This window comes from Vipera ursinii (genome assembly GCF_947247035.1).
Source record: "Vipera ursinii genome assembly, chromosome: Z".
In the NCBI taxonomy this organism is placed as follows: domain Eukaryota; kingdom Metazoa; phylum Chordata; class Lepidosauria; order Squamata; family Viperidae; genus Vipera; species Vipera ursinii.
This window is the reverse complement of record NC_139517.1, coordinates 109,870,941-109,897,083: the sequence shown is the minus strand read 5'-3', so window position 1 is coordinate 109,897,083 and position 26,143 is coordinate 109,870,941.

The window sequence follows — 26,143 nt, the reverse complement described above, 5'->3', positions numbered from 1 at the left end:
CCAAATGTAGTGCCAGTCAGGATTAAACCTCGTAGGGTTCTGTTTGTGCTTAAACACAAGATAGACACTGAACTAGATAAACTTGTTGAACAGGGTGTACTGCAGCCAGTAGATGGGGGTGAGTGGGAAACCCCAGTCGTAACACCACTAAAAGTCAATGGGGAAGTTAGAATCTATGCAGATTATAAATGCACGATTAACCGTGCACTCAAACAGCACGCATACCCAGTACCACTAGTAAGCCACATCCTGGCATCCTTGCAGGGTGGCACCATTTTTGCAAAATTAGATTTGGCTCAGCCTACCAGCAGCTCCCTGTTGATGAGGCCACAGCCATGGCACAGACAATTATAACCCACAGGGGGGCATTTAAAGTAAAGCGCCTGCAGTGTAGCCCTGGGCATTTTTCAGGGCATCATGGAACATACACTCAAGGGCATTCCGAGGGTTTGCCCCTATTTTGATGATGTGCTCATCACCGGTGAATCCACTGAGGTGCTAGCAAGGAGGCTCAGAGCCGTCCTGCAAAGGCTGCATGAAGCAGGCCTCAAGCTTAAAAAGAATAAGTGCAGTATTGGAGTTCCCTCAACTGAGTTCTTAGGGTTTCGCATTGATGCTAACGGCATCCACCCTGCTGAATCTAAAGTAAAAGCCATTCAAATAGCACCCAGCCCTAAAACAAAAGGAGAGCTGCAGGCATTCCTAGGCCTCCTAAATTTTTACCACATGTTCCTTCCTAACAAGGCCACAGTGGCAGAGCCGCTACACTGGCTCTTGGATAAAAATGCTACATGGAAGTGGACTAGTGTTCATGAAAAGAGTTTCCAGGAATTGAAGTCCCTTCTATCCATCAGTTCCACTATCACTCATTTCAAAGAGTCAAAGCCCGTTTGCTTAGCATGTGACGCATCCCCATACAGGGTGGGTGCAGTCTTAAGTCACTTAGAGAGAGATGGAACTCAAGGACACTGCCCTCCACTGAGTGTAATTATGCTCAAATTGACAAAGAGGCACTGGCCATAGTTGCTGGAGTTAAAAAAATTCCATGACTACTTATATGGCAGGGACTTCATGGTCTTCACAGACCATAAACCACTATTGGGGTTATTTACTACAGACAGACAGACACCCCACATTTTATCCCCTAGAATGCTTAGATGGTTCATTTTTTAATCAGCCTATACTTTTAAGCTAATTCACAAACCCGACAAGGATATAGGCCATGCAGATGGCCTGAGCAGGCTTCCACTGCCTCAAATTGAACCAGATCTGGCCCCTGCGGCCCATGTTTTGTCCATTCAGGACTTGCTGGAGTTTCCCCTCCACGTGGGGGCAGAATTTCAGGCGTTCCTGAGAGCAAACCTCATTAGGCATGCGACATAAGCTCCATTTCACCCATCTACTAATGGTCAAGCCAAACGTATGGTTCACACCACAAAAGAGTCATTGAGGCATATAGTGACTGGGGACTGGCACCACAGACTGGCCGACTTTTTGCTTTGCCAACATTCCACGCCATGCAGGCTACAGGGAAAAACCCAGCAGAGCTGCGCTGGGGGAGGCAACTAATCACAAAACTGGACAGGTTGCACCCAGACAGGGTGGCAGCAGAGGCCTCTTGCCCAAAACCCCTGAGGGGGCTGCAAGTGGGTGACAGGGTGTGGGCCAGAAACTACGGGCATGGGAACCTGTGGGTGCCAGGGAAAATCACCAAAACGTCAGGCCCTCTCTCATACCAAGTGGGCCTAGAGGGCGGGTGAGTTGTATGTTGCCATATTGATCAGCTTAGGAAGCATTTTCCAGAACGGCCAAAAAGCGAGGACTTCATCACAGGTCCTTTTCATGGACCACAAACCAGCAGCCAGGCTGAGCAATTCTTAGACTCTGAGTGCCCAAGCAGCCAGATCAACGAGGAGATAGCCGTAGGGGAGGAAAGCCCGGGAGTGCAACATAGGTCCCCTGAGCAAAAAAGCTGAGCAACAACAAAGCTAGTGGAGGTGACAGTATTCCAGCTGAGCTATTCAAAATCTTAAAAGACGATGCAGTAAAAATGCTACACTCAGTTTGCCAGCAAATTTGCAAAACTCAACAGTCGCCACAGGATTGGAAAAGATCAGTTTACATTCCAATTCCAAAGAAAGGCAGTGCCAAAGAATGTTCAAACTATCACACAATTGCACTCATTTCACATGCTAGTAAATTTATGCTTAAAATCCTACAAGCTAGACTCCAGCGGTATGTGGATCGAGAACTACCAGAAGTACAGGCAGGATTTTGAAGAGGCAGAGGAACTAGAGATCAAATTGCCAACATACGCTGGATCATGGAGAAAGCTAGAGATTTCCAGAAAAACATCTACTTCTGCTTCATTGACTATGTTAAAGCCTTTGATTGTGTGGATCACAACAAACTGTGGCAAGTTCTTAAAGAGATGGGCATACCAGACCATCTTATTTGTCTCTTGAGAAACCTATATGCGGGTCAAGAAGCAACAGTGAGAACTGGACATCGAACCACTGATTGGTTCAAAATTGGGAAAGGAGTCCAGCATTGCAGTTCACATGGTTGTTAAGCGAATCTGGCTACCCCCATTTACTTTGCTTGCCAGAAACTAACAGGGAAGATCACAAGACTGTGAGGCTGTTGCAACCATTGTAAATACATAATGATTGCCAAGTAGCCAAATTTTGATCACCTGATTGTGGGGAATGCTGTGATAGTCAGAAGTGCAAAGGCCAGTCCTAAGCATTTTTTCAGTGCCATTTTAACTTCAATCACTAAATGAATGGTTATAAGTCAAGGAGTACCTGTATTCGTGTGAACAATCAAGAAAATGATTATAAAAGTATTATTTGTCAAAACCAGTCTTGATTTTGTTCCTTTTTGAACAATATTGTTGATAGCACACACAGTCAATGAATGAATACAGCAAGCAATTTTCTATTTTCTAGAGAATATTTTCTAGAATATAGTATTTCTATATTCTTGACTTACAGCCACTCTCTTAGCAACTGTTCAAAAGCTACTTACAACCCAGTTCACCCCATAACAAACAATGGGCTTGCTTTATGACTGTAACATTTGTATAATGACCACTGCAAAAAAAAAATGGTCGTAAAATTGGGGCAATCATGTGATGACCAGCTTTATGACTATCATGACTTATGAACATAATTGGCAGGCTCCATTGCAGTTGTGAGCCAAGGGATACACTAAGTAATCTTCCTGCTTGAAGTGTTAAAATAGGTGTATTATCTGCAAAGCTCCACCCGCTGCCTCGAAGCCTAACCCCAACTGTCTGCATCAGTGTGCCTCTCCAGAGGTTCTGCTGGGACAGAAAAAGTTTGCCTTCGAAGCAGACCTGTGAACCTTGCAAAATATGCTCTTTTTTACATTTCAAAGAAGGAAGATTCACACTGGCACACTTTTCAGAGCCTCTGTTTCACATCGTCCCATCCCTTCCCCTGAGCTTCAGGTGAAATATGGGAAGCTAGGGAAGCTAAGACTGCTGAGATGATGACTGAACAAGAAAGACAGAAAAGTCATGTACACACCCTATAATGAAATCTGTGCATGTACTCCACCTATGAGCATTTCATCAACATTTTCTCCCTTTGGAAATAATTTTTCAGAACAAGTACTTTCAGAAGACTTGGAAGGGTAAAAATGTGGAGAATGCATGCATTGCATCAATGATCACCAATTCTCAACATTAGTAACACAATTCACTGTTTTCTCTGTTAACAACACATCGGCAACGTGTTTATAATCTTGCTGTTTTATTCAAGATCTCTGACACATAGCCTTTAACATTGCACAGAATTATAGCCAGGAACATGCTATGGGTTATAGCTAAGAGAGTGGAATTGGGACACTGATGGCATGATGGCATTCTATTGAAAGTTACTCATTCCTTGAGGACTTAGAGATCTTTCTGAATTGGCAGATTGTGGCAGTAAGGAAAGTTGCAATGGGGTTAGAGGCAAAATTCCTCAACTTGACCAGAGGCTCTTTTAACAAATAGCAATCTGGTCTAGCAAAGCTGAATCCATCCAACATTTGGCTTTCAGGTATGTTGTAATAATATGTGAATAATACCTGGTTTCTTGTGAGAAGAATATGTATTTGTGCAAGGTATGGGCTGCTGTGTTTAGTGGTGCAAATACCTCCTCAGTAAGTGAGCACTGAAGCCAGATAGTTCTCCTGCTGGGCTGGTTGCCATCTGTTCATTCATCCAGCTCAAACCCTGAGATTACATCATGCAGCTACTCTAGTATTTCAAAGCAAGCAAAGTTCAAAATCAGATCTGGTTTGCCAGAAGGCACATTTGTGTTCAAAAGTGGGGATTGGTTTTTGTCTCTTTCTTTTCAGAACTTCTGTTGAAAAAGAGGACTTTATGTAGAATAATACATCAGGTCAACACCTGAAAAGCTGATTTAGATGGCTTTTTGACCCAGGAAACTGTTTTGCCATCAGCTTGCAGATCAAAGCAAAACAGACTTTCTGTATTTTGTTCCATGTAGGATTATTGAATTAAAAAGGTTAGATAATGACCATGTGAACTCTTGACTTGGAGAAATTTTGGCAAAGGGAATTGTTCTCAGAAGCAAAACAAAGGACACTTATTTTTTTATTAAAAAGGTATACCAAAAAACCGAATAGCCATCCAGATTTTTGCAGATTATTGCATTTAAATTCACCACTCAGATTGAATACCAGAAAAACGTAGGAGGGAGGAGGAAGGACAGAAGGAAGGAAGGAAGGAAGGAAGGAAGGAAGGAAGGAAGGAAGGAAGGAAGGAAGGAAGATACCATTTTTAGCATCTCATATCAATTGGTCAATTACTGCCAGAGCCATAGTACAAACATAAGGATGTGATGCATCTGTTCAGATCACTAAAACCAATATCTTGTTCAAAACACTAATAAATGTAAATATGGTTGCAAACTTCTAAAGAACAAAAGCTGAAAGTGTCCCTTGTTTTTACTCTCCTTAAAGCTAGGAAGAGTCCCTTCTGAGACACTTTCTCCACATCAGGCTCAGATTTCATTTATCAAACCATTGTCTAGATTACAGTCTTTCCTCCTGTCTTCCAAGGTCAGTTTCCATTACAAAGGGTCAAGCAAGGCAAAGCCAAAAATATTTCTACTTCATTAAAATAGGGTGTCTGCCAATTTCCTGTATATCCCTGCTTTGAGAGATAGTCAAACTTCAGAAAAAGAATGCTGAAAGAATGATGGTTACATGTTCTTATTCAGATTTATTTCACATCATTCATCTGAGAACTCACATTAACATACATTGTTGTCTAATTTCATCCTCACAACAATCCTTTCAGCTACAAAGAGATAGCAACTGTCCCTCAGTCACCCAGTGAGGTTCCATGATAGTGAATTGAGTTGTAGGTCTCCCAGTGGTAGTTCATTAATTTAATCTCTAAGCCAAAGAGAAGAAAAATTACCATTAGATAGAATGATACTTTATACAGTCACATTAAGTAATAGATCTAGGGCAGATTATAGTAGACCAGCATTTATAGATAAAAGAATTGCTACGTATATTTATGGAGGAGGAAAGTTGTGATGCATGGAAAGCAGGCTGTGTTAAATGAAGATTTACATGCCAGTCTAGTAGGAGAGACAGTTTGTCCTTCGCCTCAGGCAGCAAACTGTCTTCTCCAGCTTAACCAGGAACATGAATGACAGGACTTGTGAACAGACATAAGTTACATAAGTGTAGATTTATGCTAAACATTAGGAAAAGCGTTTTAAGAGTAAGGGCAATTACTTCTGGGAATTCTTCAAGCAGAGCCTGGGAAATCATCTCCTGTAGGGCAAACCTACATGAGAATTTGTAGCCAATTTGTTTGGTTAGTTGGAAGGAAGGAAGGAAGGAAGGAAGGAAGGAAGGAAGGAAGGAAGGAAGGAAGGAAGGAAGGAAGGAAGGAAGGAGGGGGAGGTGATGGCGCAAAGGAAGAAAGGAAAAACTATCATTTTAAGCACCTCTTATGGAAGTATCTGCAGTGTTACTTTCAAGAGGTAAGAATAAGACTATAAAGCATCTACTCAGATCACTATTTTTATTTTTTATTTTTTTTATTTTAATTCCATTTATATCCCGCCCTTCTCCGAAGACTCAGGGCGGCTTACAACTAACATCCCATTCAAAAACTAATAAATTGTAAAGCTAGAAAAATGTTGGAATCACTTAACAAGGGAAAATATTTCCAAATGTTATTTATGCCACATCTCCAAATCCTGGGCACTTTGTATTTTGGCAATAGCATTCCTAGTTCATGCTTTTTGTAAAAATGTGTTTTTTCATACTGGAAGATGGAAATGACTTCTAAGAAACACATCCACATTTTTAAAAGTATGTTATTAGTAGTTCCCCCGTTTATACTTCCAAAAATAGCTTTGCAGCCAAGAAAGCTTCATGCTGTAGGAAATTGCTAATTGCTTGTTGCAAAGCAAGAAAAGGAAAAATCACTGCAATTTTAAATCTAAACAAGCAAAGAAGAAGAAAATCATACACTATAGCAGGGGTGTCAAACTCAATTTCATTGAGGGCCGCATCAGCATTGCGGTTGCCCTCAAGGGGCCGGGTGGGTATGGCCAGGGTGGGCATGACCTACTGGGTGGGCGTGGCTAGACTGTGTATGGCCTACTGGGTGGGCATGGCCAGCTCTACATTGTTTGCATCAAGGGCGCCTATGGGGGCCTGGGCAGGAATGGGACAGATCTGAGGGTCTCTGGCAGAAGGAGGGTCTATGGGCCAGGGCCAAGGCAGTGGGGGCCATTCCCTCACTGTTTCCAGGATGGCTTCGCGGGCCACATGAAACCACTTCGCGGGCCGGATCCGGCCCCCGGGCCTTGTGTTTGACATGTCTGCACTATAGAGATGTTGCCCTAGTGAACTAAGGATCTTGCAGCTTTTTCTGATTTTTTTTCACATATAGTCACTTTACAAGAAAACAAAATCAACAATCAGAACATCAAAATCTTTGAACAGATAGGTTCCAGACAGAGCAAATGTGCAGATTTTCTTGTAATTCTAACATTATTAAGTTAGTATTTTATTTATCTCCATACCTGCAGCCACACACATCTCCAAAGACTCTCCAAACTGTGGATATTGGTGCTTCTGAGTTTTAGAAAACAAAGGATGTATATGAATAAGCAGTGGTGTCCACAGGATGGGACCCCAAAAGTCAAGATGGTATCCACACAATGGTGCAATCAAGGCTTCACCTGTATTTTATGTGTATCACATAAAAGAGGTTTTTGTTTTACTATAATCCATAGATGCCTTGGTAGAGATACTAGATATATGTTGCTACACCCAGATATGATAGATGGATCCAGCATTCTCAGTTGCACAGATTCTAAAAGGGTTTTTTTGTGGAAGGAAGGAAGGAAGGAAGGAAGGAAGGAAGGAAGGAAGGAAGGAAGGAAGGAAGGAAGGAAGGAAGGAGAGAGAGAGAGAGAAAGAAAAAAAGAAAGAGAGAGAGAGAGAGAGAGAGAGAGAAAGGAAAGAAAGAAAGAAAGAAAGAAAGAAAGAAAGAAAGAAAGAAAGAAAGAAAGAAAGAAAGAAAAAGAAAGGAAAGGAGTTATTATTACCATATACATTGTCATCTTCATATTATACATCTATCTATCTGTCCGTCCATCTATCCATCCATCCATCCGTCTCTCCGTCCATCCGTCTGTCTGTCTATCTTCAGTTCCTTCTATCCAAGCTATAAGTACTTGGTTATTTGACATTTGCGAATCTTATGTAAGTAGAAAGAAAATAGGAAAGCTGTACAGAAAAGTAGAAAAATTGAAGTTATCATTATCATGTCTATCAGCATCTGCTAATTATCTACACATACACAGGAATACCCAGTAATGCGCACTTATATACATCCTGCAACCAGGGTTTGTGTTTGTATTTTGACCTATACAATGCCCTCTGTGTCTAAAAGTAGCAAATGTTCTTATTTTCCCTAAAAGCAAATCTTTAAAGTCTAGAGGATCACTGAAAGCCAGATGAAATTGCTCTGGGGGGGATCAGACCAATTAAAACAACTTTTGCCTATGTCAGAGATGGGATTTAGAGCTGGTACAGTTTGAAACACGGCAATTGTTGGTGTGGGGAGGGGAAACCTTCATTCTGCATTTCAGGAACTTGACAGGAGTCTTTGAAGTCTTAAAATTAAAATAGTGAATGTAAAAAAAAATGTTTACACCATTCCTCCCTTTTCATTTACCTCTCTGAGCTTTTTTTTTTAAAAAAATTAAGAACCAGTACTTCTTTCTACAGGTTTTCACAAGGAAGATTCTACATTAATTAACTGTAATCTTCAGAGATTGTATTTTCCTCAGAGTTTTAAAAGCTAGCGGGGGGTTGTGCCGAGGCAGAAAGGAGATTATTAAAACTTTAATAATGTGTGCCTTTGAACTTTCCCAAATTCTTTACAGTTTTTCCTCACATCTCTACCCGGGATGTCTGGATTTTTAAAAATACCAATGCCAGTAAATTTAAACTATTTGTTTCTATCTTAAAAGTGGTTGGAAAAAGAGTATCTAGAGTTCCTGAGGATCTTGACAACACTAAGTGCTGCTTCAGACAGCCATATTACATAGCTATGCTCTAGTCCAGGGGTGTCAAACTCAATTTCATTGAGGGCCACATCAGCATTGCGGTTGCCCTCAAGAGGCCGGGTGGGTGTGGCCTGGGTGGGCGTGGCCTACTGGGTGGGTGTGGTTAGAGTGCGTATGGCCTACTGGGTGGGCGTGGCCAGCTCTACATTGTTTGCATCAAGGGTGCCTATGGGGGCCTGGGCAGGAGTGGGACAGATCTGAGGGTCTCTGGCAGGAGGAGGGTCTCTGGGCCAGGGCCAAGGCAGTGGGGGCCATTCCCTCACTGTTTCCAGGATGGCTTCGCGGGCCACATGAAACCACTTCGCGGGCCGGATCCGGCCCCCGGGCCTTGTGTTTGACATGTCTGCTCTAGTCCTTGAGTTGGCAGAAAAATATGTCAGTGTAATTGTGCCACCTTATTGCCACTCCTGATGGCAGAACAGCAACATAGCTGTCCTTACAAGCTGATTGGAGACCAGGATAAGGGAAAGGATAGATGGATGGGAAAGCTTTATTTCTTGTACCATCAAACAAGAGCAACTGGCAAGAAAACAACCACAGATCACAGGTGCAAAGTAAGAGTTGTGCAGAACAGGGCCATCAGGTGAATTCCATCCTATTTCATCCTATCACCTTCCATTGCCCTTTTGGCCAGAGAGGTAGGTTATGTTTGAGCATGACTTCTGTTCAAAATAACCCCGGTGACAGGTGCGGTGGATGGCACAGAGCGGGGTGTGGTGAAACAAACTGAATCTGAGCAAATAACAAAGACACAGACTGGTGTAGACTTTCATGGCTGGTATCTGTTGAGCAGTGTTGGCCTTCAAGATTTAGTGACCATTGGGAAATCCTTTGCCTAGACCATGACATAACCGTGAAGTCTAACGCTGCCCAAAATAAATAAATAATGTGAATCATCACTATAGTATATAATGTTGCTAAACTAGCATCTCTCCTAAGTAAGCCAAGTAATTGTAATGCATTATAACAGATACTCATTTGAACTATAGTGATAAGATAGTGGTCCTGGGAGTGTTGGCCAGCAAATGGCAGTTGTATTGTTTGTGCGCAAATCTTCAAACATAAAATTCAAAAACTGAATGAACAGAATGAAAAACAAAATATAGCCACATAAAACATATCAGCCTAAGTAGCAAAAACCATTATTGCAACCAGTGTTGACAAGAACTGGCAACATACATTTGATAGAACCTGGCTTTTTTTCCTAGCTTATATTGCGTGCAAGCACAGCCCTTGCACCTTTTTGAAAGGTCTAGATCTGTGTTTTAAACATGCCTTTATCACACTTTTGTGTTTAGAAAACATGTCTGCAAGATGTCCACCTAGGAGTTAGTAGGTGCTTTGGAATGATCAGGTATTATGTATGCAGATAATTATTCAACCAAACTGGTGCTGAGCATCTGTGAGTCTTCCCAGAGGTGCTTTTTCCCCCCCTAAAGACAATTGGACTTTCTTGGGGGGGGGTGTTTTCTTTGAAAGTGTTTTGCTTTTCGGTTCAGAACTGAAGACGTTTCTTGGATGAAAAGTAAAATGTTTTAAAGACAAAAATTCAAGAAAGTTCAGTTGCTTTTTCAAAAAAACAACAACACCTTTCTAACAACCATGACCTGGATGATTCAGAATCTTCATAGACAACATCTATGTTCTAACAGATCTGGAACGCAGGAGGAGAGAGACACATATCTGGGTAGGATCAAACAGTAAAACAGTTTGAATTATGAAACTCCCAAGTAAGTTTCCAAAGGAAGTCCCAAAGGTGCTTTTCCAAAAGGCAACTGGAATTTCTTGATTTTTCTCCTTGAAAACAAAAGCGAAATATTTTGAAGGGGAAAAAACCAAGAAAGTCCAGTTGCCTTTTGGAAAAGCACCTTTGGAACAACCATGAACTGGATAATTGAGAATCTCCATAGACATTGAGGATCCTTGTACTGTTTGGTGGATAATAATAATAATAATAATAATAATAATAATAATAATAATAATAATAATAATAATAATAATAATAACAACAACAACAACAACAATAACAACAACAACAACAATAACAACAATAATAATAAAGTTGGAAGGGACCTTGGAGGTCATCTAGTCCAACCCCCTGCTCAGGCAGGAAACCCTATACCATTTCGGACAAATGGCTGTCCAGTCTCTTCTTAAAAACTTCCAGTGTTGGAGCATTCACCACTTCTGGAGGCAGGTTGTTCCACTGGTTGATTGTTCTAACTGTCAAGAAGTTTCTCCTTAGTTCTAGGTTGCTTCTCTCCTTGACTAGTTTCCATCCCTTGTTTCTTGTCCTGCTTTCAGGCGCTTTAGAGAATAGCTTAGCTCCCTCTTCTTTGTGGCAGCCCCTGAGATATTGGAACACTGCTATCATGTCCCCCCTCGTTCTTCTCTTCATTAAACTAGACATACCCAATTCCAGCAGCCGTTCCTTATATGTTTTAGTCTCCAGTCCCCTAATCATCTTTGTTGCTCTTCTCTGTACTCTTTCTAGAGTCTCAACATCTTTTTTACCAATTCTATCTAACTGATAGAATTATTATAATGATTTTATAATTTAATACTTGGAGAGAGAAGAAACATGGAATACCATAAAGAGTCCTAAGTTGTTTGGAATAAGACTACTGACCTTTCCAAGCCAGCATGCTTTTACATCATCTTAGTACTCCATTGAAAAAAGTTTTGCAAAATTTTGCCAAGCTCACTATCAGAATCACCAGCTTTGGTTTGGTGCCTTGCCAGCATTCCATCATCAGTGGGAAAGGGAAGGAGGAACAAATAGGCAATTTATTGTATACCTTTATGGCAGGAAATTGGGAGGGGGGAATTGACAGTTGAGGAAGAACAGAGCTGTTTGGAATCCGGTTCGTGCTGGTACACTGGCATCTTCAAGGCCATTTGCCCTAAATGTGTAATTTCACCAGCGCAAACACCTCAGAGTTTCCCATAATATCATGGTGGTGCTGGATTGGCTACACTCAGACGGACCATGGGGAGAGGCTCAGGGAAATCAGGGTTTTAGTTCTGTATTGGCGTGCAGGAATTTTAGATTCCACTTGACTCTCCTGCAATCAGAATCTCTTAGTAAAAGTTCCTTTTCACCTCAAATAGAGGTAAAAGTTTTACTTCTCTAAGAGATCAGACTGGGGCAGGTCTGATACTCACAGTGATTGGAAACATCCAAATTTCCATGTGAAATTTCAAGGTTCTTTCATGAAAACGTGTGAGGTTTTTCCCCCCAAGTATTATTTAAAATTACAATTAGTTTGGGAAACTGTCCTAATTCTTACCAACACTATGTTTTATGCTCCTGTATTGGAAAGTCTGAGTTTAAATCTGCTACCCATGGCCAACTATAATACATTTAATTGCATCTCCTGACTTCCAAAAGATAGACAACGCCTCACAAGACATCCAGATCATACTGTATGTGTGGTTGCAGAAAGTCTGTTTGAGATCTTCCCCTTTTTTATTTTTAAAAAAGAAATCTTTAAAGAATCTTTAAAATAACCTGATCTCTGTGGCAGCATCCAGAACTGTGCAGTCACTCAAAAGATTGCTGAACTCAGTTTCAGGCACAAAGGTTTTAGAGTATGCTACTTTCTTACTTATTTCATGGTTGTGAAAAATTGAAGCTAGAAAAAGAGAAGACAGTTCCCTGAAATATCTCAGCCATTGGGACAGCACATCACAGACATGTGAAACTCTGTTCACATTCAGACAAGGAGAGGGGAAATGATTGACAGCAGGCGTTCTGTGTTTCATCAGATTTGGGGGGAACTAAACACCATTATGAACAACCATGACGCCAAACTCCCATAACAGCAAACTTGGGAAAATAATCAGGAGATTTAAAGTGCTGGTTCTGGAATGTAATTATAGAGTTGGGTTACCACCCATTCATAATTTTTATGCACAGTTCATATTTTGGGAACTCTGCCCAAAGTAAGTAGAAAACTTCATTATAAACAGAGTTTGTTCTCCCTCCTCTCAACCCCCTTTTTGTACATTTTATAGACAGACAACCATTTTTTGGAGAGCTGGAAGTGGTTTGAGAAACATTTCACTTCCTATGGATTAAGATGCATTTCTTTTAGCTAACTGTGGTCTTTGACCAAGCAGGGTTGGCAGGCTTCTCAAGCAATATCTGCAAAATCTATTTACTCAAGCAAAAATGAGATGAGTAAATATTTTATTGTATGTGCTGTGATCTCTCATACCATCTTCAATTCAAAATCTGGAGAGAGAAAAAGCATTTTCTCTTTCCTTCCAAGTAGTAACTAGCAGGGAAAAAAAGGAAGAGGACAAATGGAATTCTCCTTTATTGGAAGAGGACAATGGAAGGAAAAATTTGCATTGCATAATGCTACAAAATTGTCTGTTGTATTTATAATGGGTTATCACATGTGCTCTAAGATATTGTTGATGTTAGACAGAATTCCCCCTTCTATATTTACATCAGATCTGCTGGCTGTTAAGTTCTACAATTGTAGCCAACCTGGAGAAATTATGACAATTTAAACACATAGGTTGTGAGAAACTGCATGAAACTTTAGCAGCTAGTCTTCCAATACCAATTACAAAATCATCTTGATAATATTTGGCATCAATATAGCATTCAACACTGTATGCATTATCATACAGCACTGCTTGCAACAGCCCAGGAAAAAGCAAATTTAATCTGGCTGTTTGCAGGTATATGAGTCAGCCATAGTGAGTAGATTGCCTTAGGTTACAAACAAGTTCTTAAAAAGGAAACTGGGGGTGTCTTTCTATATAATTTAGATGAGATTTCAGTTTTTGCTCCCTTTATTCAATACCTACTTGAGATGCACATTATCTACTTACTATGGCTGACTCAAACCTATTAAAAAATAGATACTTTTCATTAATATCCCAGCTCTTCTTTTTCTCCTAAAACCTATTCATAGTATTTGTCTCACCACTGAATAAATTTAACAATCATATTGCCAAAATGTTGATTTGCATTGCTTATGCATTTCTTCCTGTATCTCTTCTAAGCCTTATAGAAGACTTATGTAATAGCTTGATAAAATATAAATAAGCTCATAAAAACAATCATATCAAAATCACACAAACAGATAAATATAGCCAGCAGTCTTTTCCTATAATAACCACAATGACTATGGGAATATACCAGCAGATAAGATTCAGTAAAGTTTCTTCTGTCGCTCATCTTGTCCAGCAAGTATTACTCAGAGATATTTTGCATTTGATTCCGGATGTAATTTATAGCCATCATGATTAGCATTGATTGATTGGTTGGCTGGTTGATTTATGCCCAGAATTATGCTGCCAAGTGAGATGGGCAGCATATAAAATAAATAAATAAAGTCCTAAAATTTTCTATTCAGTTTTTTAATATCATCCAAAGTTGGTGGCCATCATTATATTTAGGGTAGTTACTTCCATAATTTAGACAGAACACTAAAGTGAGAATTTCCCACCATTCCTGATTCTCAATGCAAATTCATGTGGTGGGGGGGAGAAAAGAGAGTTTGGGAGTTCTAAGTAGTCCTATCAAACACAGAAATAAATTCCAAATTCATTGCGAAATGGACTGAAAAGCTAAGGAACATAAAGGTCACCTGTACTGAGAATGTGAGAAACTGAAATGAGTACTTTGTGTTAAAAAAACAAAAACAGAAGGCAGAGAAAGCAAAGGCTTTAGGACAAAAGCTGCCTTGACTTTAATTTTCCTCCAACTGCCTCTAAGATACATGTGTCATTCCATCAGAGAGGAGGGATCTTTAATAAAAGAAATTCTACAGACAACTTTTCTTTGGTCTAGTTGCCAGCAGTCTCCTGGAGGGAATAAATAGGAAGGAAATTAAGACTGATTTCAAACTGTTGGAGAAGAATGATCAAACGCAGTAGTGCTCCATTGGTGTGAGCATTGCTTCCTAAATAATTCTTTTGATCCAAAAGTCTCAAAAGAAATGGGAGAATTTTTGGGACTTCCACATGTAGAAGAATCCATCCAAACATGGTTCTATATTTCAAATGATCAGATAGATCAATAATTGTAACCTAAGGCAAAAAAAACCCCTCTTACCTAATTAAGACATAAATCCCCAAAGCTATTCCAAATATAAAGGGTTATGTGGATTAGGGGTTTTTATGCTATGGATTTTTAATGTTGTAAGCTGCCTAGAGACCTTATGTGAGAGCACCCATTTAAATTAGTTTAATAAATAAATAAGATATTTCTTACATGACTCTTGTTTACTGGGCTACTGATTTCAAGGGACAATAAAAATGGAAGAGAAAATACCAATAATAAATTGCAGAAAGAAAGAAAAAAAGATTACTCCTCCCAAGTCTGTTAGGATTTCGAAAGGTCAGACCTGATCCTCTAAGAGAAAGTCAAATCTGAGCATTAGGGATTTAATATTTTCCTTAATGGCAGCACCAATTCCCATGAAGAAGCAATGGTGGTTTTGTCTAGTTCAAAAATGCAAGATGGAGGTGATGCTCATGTCATTATAACTCAGTCAAAGGTTGCTCCATCATCTTTTCACTGGAAGGAAGGGATTTGGGATCTTGAGTTTGTACAACATGCAGAATGCAAGGGTACCACACAGATTCCAATTCTTAAGCTCTTTCTAACTCTTCCTTTCATGTTAATTCACAGTTGGTTGGGGGGTGGGGGTGGGGGGAACCCAACTTCACTGCAGTAATTAAAGGGGAAAACACAACAAACCCAGCTCAAAGATATCAATAAAAGCAGTACATTTTCATTCTAATTGGTGCCCATAGAGGCTTCTAGACCCCTCCTATAACACTCTGCTGGTGTGTGATTTCATTAAATGAATAGCTGACTTGCACAATAATTACAACCTTTCTCTTGCTCAAATTTTCTTTCAAGTTTCCACCTCCCTGGGATGATAGGCTTGTAACCTCTCTCCCACTCAGCCACTCGTCTCCACGTTTCCAATCAAAGGATGCCATGGAGTCATTAAAAACATAGTCTGATGTTATCATGCTCTGAATGGGGGTAATTTGGTACAGAATTAGTAGCTGTGCCTGTCAATTTGAGCTTTATTTCATCTTCCAATCCAGGTGGCAATCTTGATTCCTTAATTTTATGGAAGAAACTCACTCCAAAGGATGAGATGTGAAGTTTCTAATGAATTTTGTTTAAGGAAGAGAAATTAAGCCACCTAAGAAAACTACAATTAATGGTATAGCAAATACCAAGTGCTATATTTATCTAAAGTCTGTAGACATCATTGCTAAGGATGCCTTTGCAGGATTAGCCTCCCAGCCAATTTGAAAGAAACAGGATTGTTCCTGCTGCTAGTAAATGTTAACCATTTTCAAAGGCATAAATCTTATTCCTTTTTTGGCTGCTCTGACCATTGACTTCTTCACATGACTTCTTCTAAACCAAATTTTGCTTTCCCCTTTCTCTTTTTACCCTTCTAGTGAAGCCTTCCTTACCCATTGGAACATTTCTCCTTCTGTTTTTCCTTCTTTCTGCCATTTCTACTGGAAGAATGGATGCCGAAAGACGAAATGCCAAACCGAAACAATATCAATTGTGTTTCAGGAATGAGAACAACCATTTTATTTTCTCATGCTGAAGCAAGAGAAGAAGATGCTGAAGTTACCACCATACCTCAAATCAAGCTAATAAAACATTTACAGCAGCTAAACTCACGTGTGTGTATATAGTGTACTCAACAGCATGCATGGGAAGAGAGGTGCAAGAAATCAAGGATGATAAAAGCATCACAAAGCAAGTCACATCATAGTCTACATATAAAAGAGAAACTTCCAGCCCAATGCCACAAGTCCTTTTTTTCCCCCTTCAAATGAAAGCAACAATTTTGTGCAGAAGTCCACATATGCCTGGCTACAAGTTCTGTCTCCTTCCTATATAAGTTCCTATCCCATATGGCAGTGTTTCCAACCTTGGTCACTTTAAAACATGTGGACTTCAACTCCCAGAAATCCCCAGATCGCCTTGCTGGCTAGAGAATTCTGGGAGGTAGGGTCCACATACCTTCAAGTTGCCACGGTTGAAAAACACTGCAATAGGGACTCATCTAATCTGTTTCTGACTGTAACATCGTAAATTCCAAACAAGCATAGTTGGGGCTATAGATGCCATTCCTGAAAAGTTGGCTTTCAACAAGTAGAGTAAGTTTTCTTAATATTAAGAAAAGACTATCTGATTGATTGATTGATTGATTGACTGATTGATTGATTGATTGATTGATTGATTGATTGATTGACTTTTGCAGAGAATATTTGAATGTACATTCCAAACTCTGTGAAAAATCAATAGCACATGGTTCTCTGGCATTTTTGAGATTCACTGTCAAGCTGTGTTTTTAGTCTGGGTCCAATGGCTTCTGAATCTTGTTAATATTGCACAGAAAGAAAAGAAATATTTTGCATTGGAATGAGCTTTTGAGGCAATGTAGTAGGTTAATGTAATTTACAGATGCAGGAAATACCAAACCAATACACACACACACACTCTATATATATATCACATTGTTTTGGAAATGAAAACGTCTGTTTTATTTTCTAGTACTGAGGCAAAAGAAGGAGATGCTGAAATACATATACACACCAACTCAAGGTGATGCAACAGTGGTAGCAAAAGTAAAGGACAGTGCTGGGAAAAATTTAAACCCAAATTATTATTTTTTTCTGCTTCAACTAACCACTTGCTTCTTTCTAAAACAGTTTCACTTCTGCTGTCATCACTCCCCTCCACTAATTAGCTTGCATCTGTTTTGCAGTTTGAAATTTACAACACTTGCCTGCTCTAGCTATGGTAGTTTGCATCTAGCACTAAACATGTGTTAGTGTTTACTACAGACAAGGTCTGAATGCTTTTGACTTCCAACGGCATGCCTTTCATGTCCCCAGCAAGAGAACATTTATGAGAAAAGCCTGGGTTTGTTAAAAATGGTGGAAAGTGGATCCATTTAGATGCCATCACATGACTGCAGCTTGGCTACATGTGAGCAACTAACAGCAATATCTGACTGTTTCATTGTCACTGGAAAGCAAATCTGTAGGAGATTCTGCAAAATATCTTCTGGAAAAATTACAAGAACAAATGATCAAAGTGAGGTATTAAATTCTGAGTTAACACTAGATAAAATAGCCCTGCTCCGAGTTTCTGCACCATTGCTGGAAATGAAGGAGGTACGGTCTGGAGGGCACATGGTTGGGGAACATTGATGTAAGAAAATACAGCCCAATTTTTTGGACAGCTATTAATTTTTAATTTAATTTTAATTCCATTTATATCCCGCCCTTCTCCGAAGACTCAGGGCGGCTTACAAGCTTAGCAGTAGCCTTCATTCTATGTATATGCCTGCTTATTAGGGCTTTCACACACACACCCAAGCGGCATTATTACAAAGTCAGCTAATTGCCCCCAACAATCTGGGTCCTCATTTTACCTACCTCGGAAGGATGGAAGGCTGAGTCAACCTTGAGCCTGGTGGGATGCGAACCTGCACTAATTGCAGGCAGCTGGTGTTACTTAAGGAGGCATTAGCCCACTGCTCCACCAAGGCTCTTCTAATATTGTTATCAGTGTTGTTGGTATTAGTATTATGTGTCTATGGCAAATGATTGTTTTGCTTTACCAATTTCTTAGGACATAGGTCTCCTGATAGAAATACGTATCTAAAATTTCAGGGCCAGATTATGTGGGGAGATTTAGCCACAGTTTTTCCAGTCTTAATCACATAAATGGCAATGTGGGTGCAATTTTTTCTATTGGTCTCTCATTTGTAAAGAAGCTGATATTCAGCCTATATAATTTTGTTAAATTAACATTAGATTAAAATTAACATATTTAGAAGTCAGGTTAGCATGTTATATATAATTCATGCCTTGTAACTAAGTCCATCATTATTTAAAACATACTTCAATGATTTAATAAGTTCTAGTGTTTTTTTTAAGGAATGAACAAATAAAACCAAACTCCTTCAAATAAAACCAAACTTCTAGTAATCTTATTGAAATATTTGTGTTATTTTCTTAGTCAGCAATGCCTTCTTCTAGAATTTGGATGTCTTGGTCTAACCCACAATCCTGGGATTCCTGGAAAACTCCCACCCAGGTGCTCATTTCTCCCAATCCTGCTTAGCTTTTCAAAGTCAGCAATCTCTCCTCATAACAAACAAACAAAAGTCATAATTTGTGCCTGTGTGTCCCTATCTAAATCAGTCCTTGAGTTCCAACACATTTCAGGATAACTGAGTAGTAGCTTTTGCTTTTAAAAAATGTTATTTCTACAAAGGCAAGCTACTTCTACATTTTAGATTTTGGAAGCAGCCGGTTACTTTCTCCAAATCCATCTCCAAATTTCAGGAGATTCAGAGATCAACAGGAAAGTGAGAAGGCTGTTTGTCTTGGGTGGGGCACTTGCTCTCTTTCTTTCCTAGTGGAGTTGCCCCCATCAAGTTCACAGTCAAACTATACATATGGTAGATATGTTGTGAAAGATGCCATGGTGTCACTTCATTTTATCTGAATGAAAGCCAGTTTGGTCTAGTGGTTAAGGCACCAGACTAAAAAGCAGAAGATTTAAGTTCCACGTTAGCTATGAAAAGCCAGCTGGGTGACATTGGGCCAGTAGTGTTCCAATATCTCAGGGGCTGCCACAGAGAAGAGGGAGTCAAGCTATTCTCCAAAGCGCCTGAAGGCAGGACAAGAAGCAACGGATGGAAACTAATCAAGGAGAGAAGCAACCTAGAACTAAGGAGAAACTTCCTGACATTTAGAACAATTAATCAGTGGAACAACCTGCCTCCAGAAGCTGTGAATGCTCCAACATTGGAAGTTTTAAAGAAGAGCCTGAACAGCCACTTGTCTGAAATGGTATAGGGCCGTGGTGGCGAACCTATGGCACGCATGCCACAGGTGGCACACAGAGCCCTCTTTGTGGGCACACATGTTGTTGCCCCAGTCCTAGGCCTTCAGCTGGTTTTTATAAAACCTTTCCACTTTAGGCTTCCACCACCGTGTGCAAAAAAAAAAAAAGGTCCGATCAATTTCAATTTTTCGCGGGGAAAAAAAAGAACTCGCAAAGTTGGAATTGATTGATTGAACTTTTTAGTCCCACCCAGTCTGCCATTACCACCTTAGCCATGCCCCCCACAGGCCACACCCACCCAATGGGCCACGCCCACCTGGCACCCGATGATACATAAGAGGGTTTTGGGTTGCAGTTTGGGCACTTGGTCTCTAAAAGGTTCGCCATCACTGGTATAGGGTTTCCTGCCTGAGCAGAGGGCTGGACTATAAGACTTGCAAGGTCTCTTCAGTTATTTATTCTGTAACTCAGCCCATCTCACCTCACAGGATTGTTCTGTGAAAATAGCAGGAAGGGTGTTAAATATGTTCACCGCCTTGAGTTATCTGTAAAAAATAATACAGGCAGGATGCAAACAAACAAAATCTATGGTTTTCCCCCCCACGCCCAGAGAAGAGAACCTGCATCAGGTTGTCTGTCCCACGAAAAAAATCCCTCCAAGGAGACCAAAGGTTCATTTAACTACAGAAGACAGGCTGCTCGTGAATTACTCTAGTATGAATAAGATTATCTGCTGTGGACAGAAGCTCTTAGAACTAAGTTATTTAGCATGTGAATAATTTATTACATGCAGCAAAACCTCTTGCCCTTCATTTGACTATGGTCTTCTTTTGCTTGGTTGTATTTTTAGTTGCCCTCCATCTTTAATGAGTGAATGCCTGGATCCCCCCATTTATTTTTATTTATTTTTACTGGTAGACAAAGAACAGAAATACTCTCAGCAAGAATTGCTGATGTGTCTCTTCAGCTTCCTGTTCTCTCTCTCATTATCCTGTATTTACTTTTTCCATGTTGCTTTATAGAAGCATATTCATTTTCATAATTGCCTTGCCATGCCATTTTTCTCCTCTTTTCCTTAAATAAACATGCAATATTTCATTTTCCTGAAATGATGCTTAACATTTTTAGGAATCTACTTCTAATTTACTTACGACATGGGTTTGGCCAGATACGGAGCAGGGTGGATATGCCTTTTGGATGATAGAATAGCATTGTTATTTAATCTTCTCAAACATCTTTCTTCTTCATATGAATTTAATGGACTGATTAAATATGCATGTTTTGTTTATGAACAAAGCAGAAACAACTTTTCTTGGGAAGTTTTAAAGGAGACATTCTTTCTCTTCTTTTAAAGTTTTTGCTGGTAGATGGGGACATCCATGGGAAAGGGTCAAAATCTGCACAATGGCAGATGTGATGTTGTGGTTGAAGTCTTGTCCCTGCAATCCACGCTGAACTTCTATCCAGGTAAAACTTCATTCACCATGCTGCGCCTGCCATCTGGCAGATTTTGGCCTCTCCATGGACATCTCTGTAGAAGATACTGAATATATTAAAATTTTAATTTGCAAAATGTTACCTAATTATGAAGAAATATATTCTCATTGGTCAAAAATATTTATATAGGAAAGAATATGGGAAGATGACATGAACTAGACCAAACTCAATCTACTTGGTGACTTAAGTATAGGTTTGATATATAAATACACATTATTGGAAGTGATCTCTTGTTCTTCATTTTGCCCAGCTAAATTCTTTCATCCACTCTCAGTATCTCCATTCTTTTTTTTAAAAGATTTTATTGGTTTTTATAGGGTTGGGAAAAGGGGTGAGAAGTTAGGGATTATGGTTAGGGTACAGGGGAGGTTTGGGTAAGGGTTGGGGTTTCCCCCAATAACACTGAATATTTGGCAAACAGCATATTGTCTCGGTAAATATATATATAAAAATGAGAACAATAAAGCTAATGATTGATAATAATAAGTATAGTAAATTAACATAAACAATGTTAAGTTTTCAATCCATAGTATTTTTCTTACTAAAATGAAATCAAAATTCCATATCACATTCTTTTCTCTGTAATTCGTTTATCTAGCCATTGATAAAATTTATTCCAAGTTCTATAGTAAACTGAATGCTCTTTCTCTTTAATCTCTAAAGTTAATCTATCCATTCTGCACATCTAATATTTTTTTAATTAATACTTCTTCAGTCGGTAAATTTTCATTTTTCTATTATTGGGCATACATAATTCTTACTGCTGTTAGTATATGTAATATTAAATATCCGCTTTCCTTATCATAGTTGGGACCTATCATTCCTAACAAAAAACAATTCTGGCTTAAATTCTATTTGTTTTTAGTCATCTTCTTCAACCATAAATGTATCTTAAGCCAGAACCTTTTAGCTTTAGGACATGTCCACCAGATATGATAATAAGTACCTGGTCTTTGGTTGCATTTCCAACAAACATTTGAAGTATTTTTAAACATTTTCGCTAATCTCACTGGTGTCATGTGCCATCTATAAAACATTTTATACAGATTTTATTTATATGATATTGCTGTAGTTAGTCTAATATTTCTGTCCCATAATTTTTCCCATTCTTCAAGCTCTATAGTATGTCTGTTTTTTGCCCATGTTATCATTGTTTCTTTAACTTGTTCTTCCTCCATCTTTAAATTAAGCAGAAATTTATAGAGTTTTTAAATCAGCTTTTCATCTGTTTTTAACAATATAAGATCAAATTCTGTCTGTTCCTTGTAGAGCCCCATTGTTTTCACGTCTTTGTCATAACTTGTTTGGATTTGTAGGTATGACCACCATGCTTGGTCAATACTGTTGTGTCCATAGTATGGGAGTGGTTTCCCCTTCGGCGGGAAAACCTAGTGCAATCATTGGATGTTACTTCCGGCGGGAGATTCTGAGCCGGGGATTGGTTATGTTTGAAAGGAACCTAGCATATAAGGTAGGGTTCAACGGCTGCTAGCCAGTTGACCCATGTGAATTCAATAAAAGTTCTCTTGTTCTACCTCGCTGTCTCCGCTCGTCATTCCGGACTTAACAGTGGCGACGAAGGTGGGATTGACGGCAGAACAGCGAAGGAGCCGCGGAAGCCAGCAGAGCGAAAAGCGGGAAAATTTGAATCGCAGTCAACCGATCAGCTATCTAACTGAACTCACAGGATGGCGCAAGTTGGTTCCCTGAAGGAGTTCGACCCAAATTACCTCGAAGACTGGGAAGAATACGTTGGTCAAGTCGAGGGGTTCATGCTGGTCAACGGAATCACGGAGGACCGGAAGAAGGCGGCGGCTCTCCTAACCATCAGCGGCACCCCAGTTTACCGGGTGGCCGTCGGCCTGTGCCAGCCCCTGCCGGTCTCCAGCATATCGTACGCCGACCTGTTGGCCAAGCTAAAGGTCCATTTCACCCCAAAAAGGTCGGAACTGTTCTGGCGGAGGATATTTGAAAAGCGGAACCAATGACCGGGTGAATCAATTACTCAGTTTGTGGCAGCAGTCCAAGAAGCAGCCCTGCGCTGCAAGTACGACAACCTTGAAATCAGAATAAGGGACCAAGTCGTTTTGGGCCTACGCGATGAACACTTGCAGAACCGAATAATCGCGAAGCCCACCGGGACACTGCAAGATGTATTAGACGAGTTACTCACTTACGAGTCTACCGGCAGGCGCGACCCCCCCTACAACAGCATGGCGGCCTCGGCTGAAGTCAACCCTGAGAGCCATGTGGACGGTGGGGAGTTGGACTACCAGTGGGAAGCCGACGTTGCCGAAATTGCCCGACGGTTCGGAAAAATGGCACCGAGACCACCACGCACCGACGGACCCGACCAGGGTAGAAGACAGCAACCCCCTGCGTTCCAACGACCCCAGAGGGACAACCCAACCAGGCCTCACGACCCAGAAACGAGGTGTGGAAGCTGCGGCGGAAATCACCTCCGATCAACGTGCAGGTTCAGTAATGCCAAATGCCGAGGGTGCAGTAAAACGGGCCACATCCAGGGCATCTGCCGAAGCCGACCGCACGACAACCGTCTCCACGAGCTCGACGCATGGGCCTCAGGTGAGGTAACCCCCGAACGGAGTGGCGGAGAGATCCCTAGACCCAAGGCACGCACTTCCAACCCAGGGGCAGGGGTGGGGGTCAATCACGTGGGAACCCCTAGATTAAATCACACCCCTAGAATTAATCACATTTTGAGGCCTAAATTAAAAATAGAAGTCCAACTGCAAGGCATTCCTTGCAAGATGGAAGTGGACTCTGGGGCCTCAGTATCTATAATTTCAAGGGACACCCTTAGGTACATAGAAAACAGAAGAGGCCGTAGAATTCCCCTTAAATCCACTAAATTACAGTTAGCCGATTTTCAGAAAACACCTATAGAATTAGTGGGCGAGGCTACCATTAAAGTTAAATACAAAGGGTTTAACGGATTATTAACTGTCCTAGTCACTGAGGGCCAGAGAACCAGCCTTGTAGGCCTTAACTGGTTCTCGGCCCTGGGCATCTGGGTTGGGGGAATTAACACTATACAAAGTAAAACCCTAAGGTCTGTCTGCGATAACTTCGCAGACGTGTTCGACGGGTCATTGGGTAGGTACAAGGGACTTCCCATTAGCTTTAATCTAGACCCCGCAGTCAGGGCCATTAGGCTTAAGGCCCGGAGGGTGCCTTTCGCCCTTAAACAGAAAATCGAGGCCGAACTAGATAAGCTAGTAGGCCAGGGCGTTCTAGAACCCGTAGAGGGAGGCCTTTGGGAGACACCGATCGTCACACCCCTTAAGCAGAACGGGGATGTGAGGATCTGTGCCGACTATAAGGCCACCCTGAACTTAGCCATGAAAAAACATGCTTACCCAGTCCCGACGGTGAAGCAGGTCCTCGCGACGTTCCAGGACGGCGCCATTTTCGCCAAGCTTGACTTGGCGCAGGCGTATTTGCAACTTACTGTGTCTAAGGAAGCCGCCGAGGCTGAAACGATAGTTACCCACAAGGGGGCGTTCCGCGTTCACAGACTTCAGTTCGGGATAGCAGCAGCTCCAGGCATCTTCCAGGAGGTGATGGAGAGGACCTTGAAGGGCATTCCAGGTGTATGCCCTTACTTCGATGATGTCCTAATCGCTGGAAAAACTGAGGACATCCTAGCTGAGAGGCTGGAACAGGTATTGGGGAAGTTTAGAGAGGCAGGGCTAAAATTAAAAAAAGATAAGTGCTGCATAGGTGTAAAATCAACTGAATTTTTAGGATTTAGAATTGATGCACTAGGCATTCACCCTACAGAAGGGACGATTAAGGCAATTAAATCAGCTCCTGAACCCAAGAACAAGGCGGAATTACAAGCTTTCCTTGGCTTAATTAATTTCTATCACACATTCCTGCCTCACAAAGCAGCTATAGCTGAAACCCTTCATAGACTTTTAGATAGGAAGACCCCCTGGCTGTGGCAGGAAAAACACAGGAGTAGTTTTCAAACACTTAAGGACATCTTGTCCAGCAACTCCACAGTCACTCACTTTATTGAAAACAAACCTATTTTCTTAGCGTGTGACGCTTCTCCTTATGGAGTGGGAGCAGTCATTAGCCACATGGATGAGCAGGGTCAACAGAGGCCTATAGCATATTATTCCAGGACCTTAACTAAGGCAGAACGGAATTATGCACAGATTGACCGAGAAGCATTGGCCATCGTGGCTGGCGTAAAAAAGTTCCACGATTACCTGTATGGTAGGGACTTTACCATTTACACTGACCATAAACCCCTGCTAGGGTTATTCACTACTGATAAACAGACACCACAAATTATGTCACCCAGGATGCTCAGATGGTCAATTTTCCTTTCTGCATACACATTCTCAATTAAACACAGACCAGGCAAAGAGATGGGGCATGCTGATGCTCTTAGCAGGTTACCTCTAGCTGATACTGGCACGGACCCTGCACCGGTGGGGCAAATCATGTCTCTACAAGAACTCTCTGAATGCCCCCTGACAGCCAGGGACATTGCAGCAGCTACCAAAAAAGACCACATACTTAGCAGAATAGCAGCGTGGGTACAAGGGGGGTGGCCTAGAAAAAACCCTGACCCTAAGTTCACACCGTATTTTAGAAGGAAGGACGAATTGTCATCACACTTAGGATGTATCTTGTGGGGAAACAGGGTTGTTATTCCAGAGAGTCATAGGAACACAGTGATGGGGGAATTACACGAAGGGCACCCCGGAATTGTTCGTATGAAAGCCCTAGCAAGGAGTCACTTATGGTGGCCAGGGTTGGACACAGCAATCGAGGACAGAGTAGCTGGGTGCTATCAGTGTCAGCGATCCAGACCAGAGCAAGCACACACGACGGTACACAAGTGGGAAGTGGCCAGGAACCCGTGGTCTAGAATCCATTCGCTGGCCCATTCCAGGGCCTCACATTCCTAGTTGTGGTGGATAGCTACTCCCGGTGGTTGGAGGTCGTGCCTGTTAAGTCCATGACTTCAGCCAAAACCATACAGGTCTTACGGGGACTCTTTGCCACTCATGGGTTACCTGACGTAATTGTTTCTGACAACGGGCCCCAATTCACATCTAATGAATTTCAGGACTTCCTCAAGGCCAAC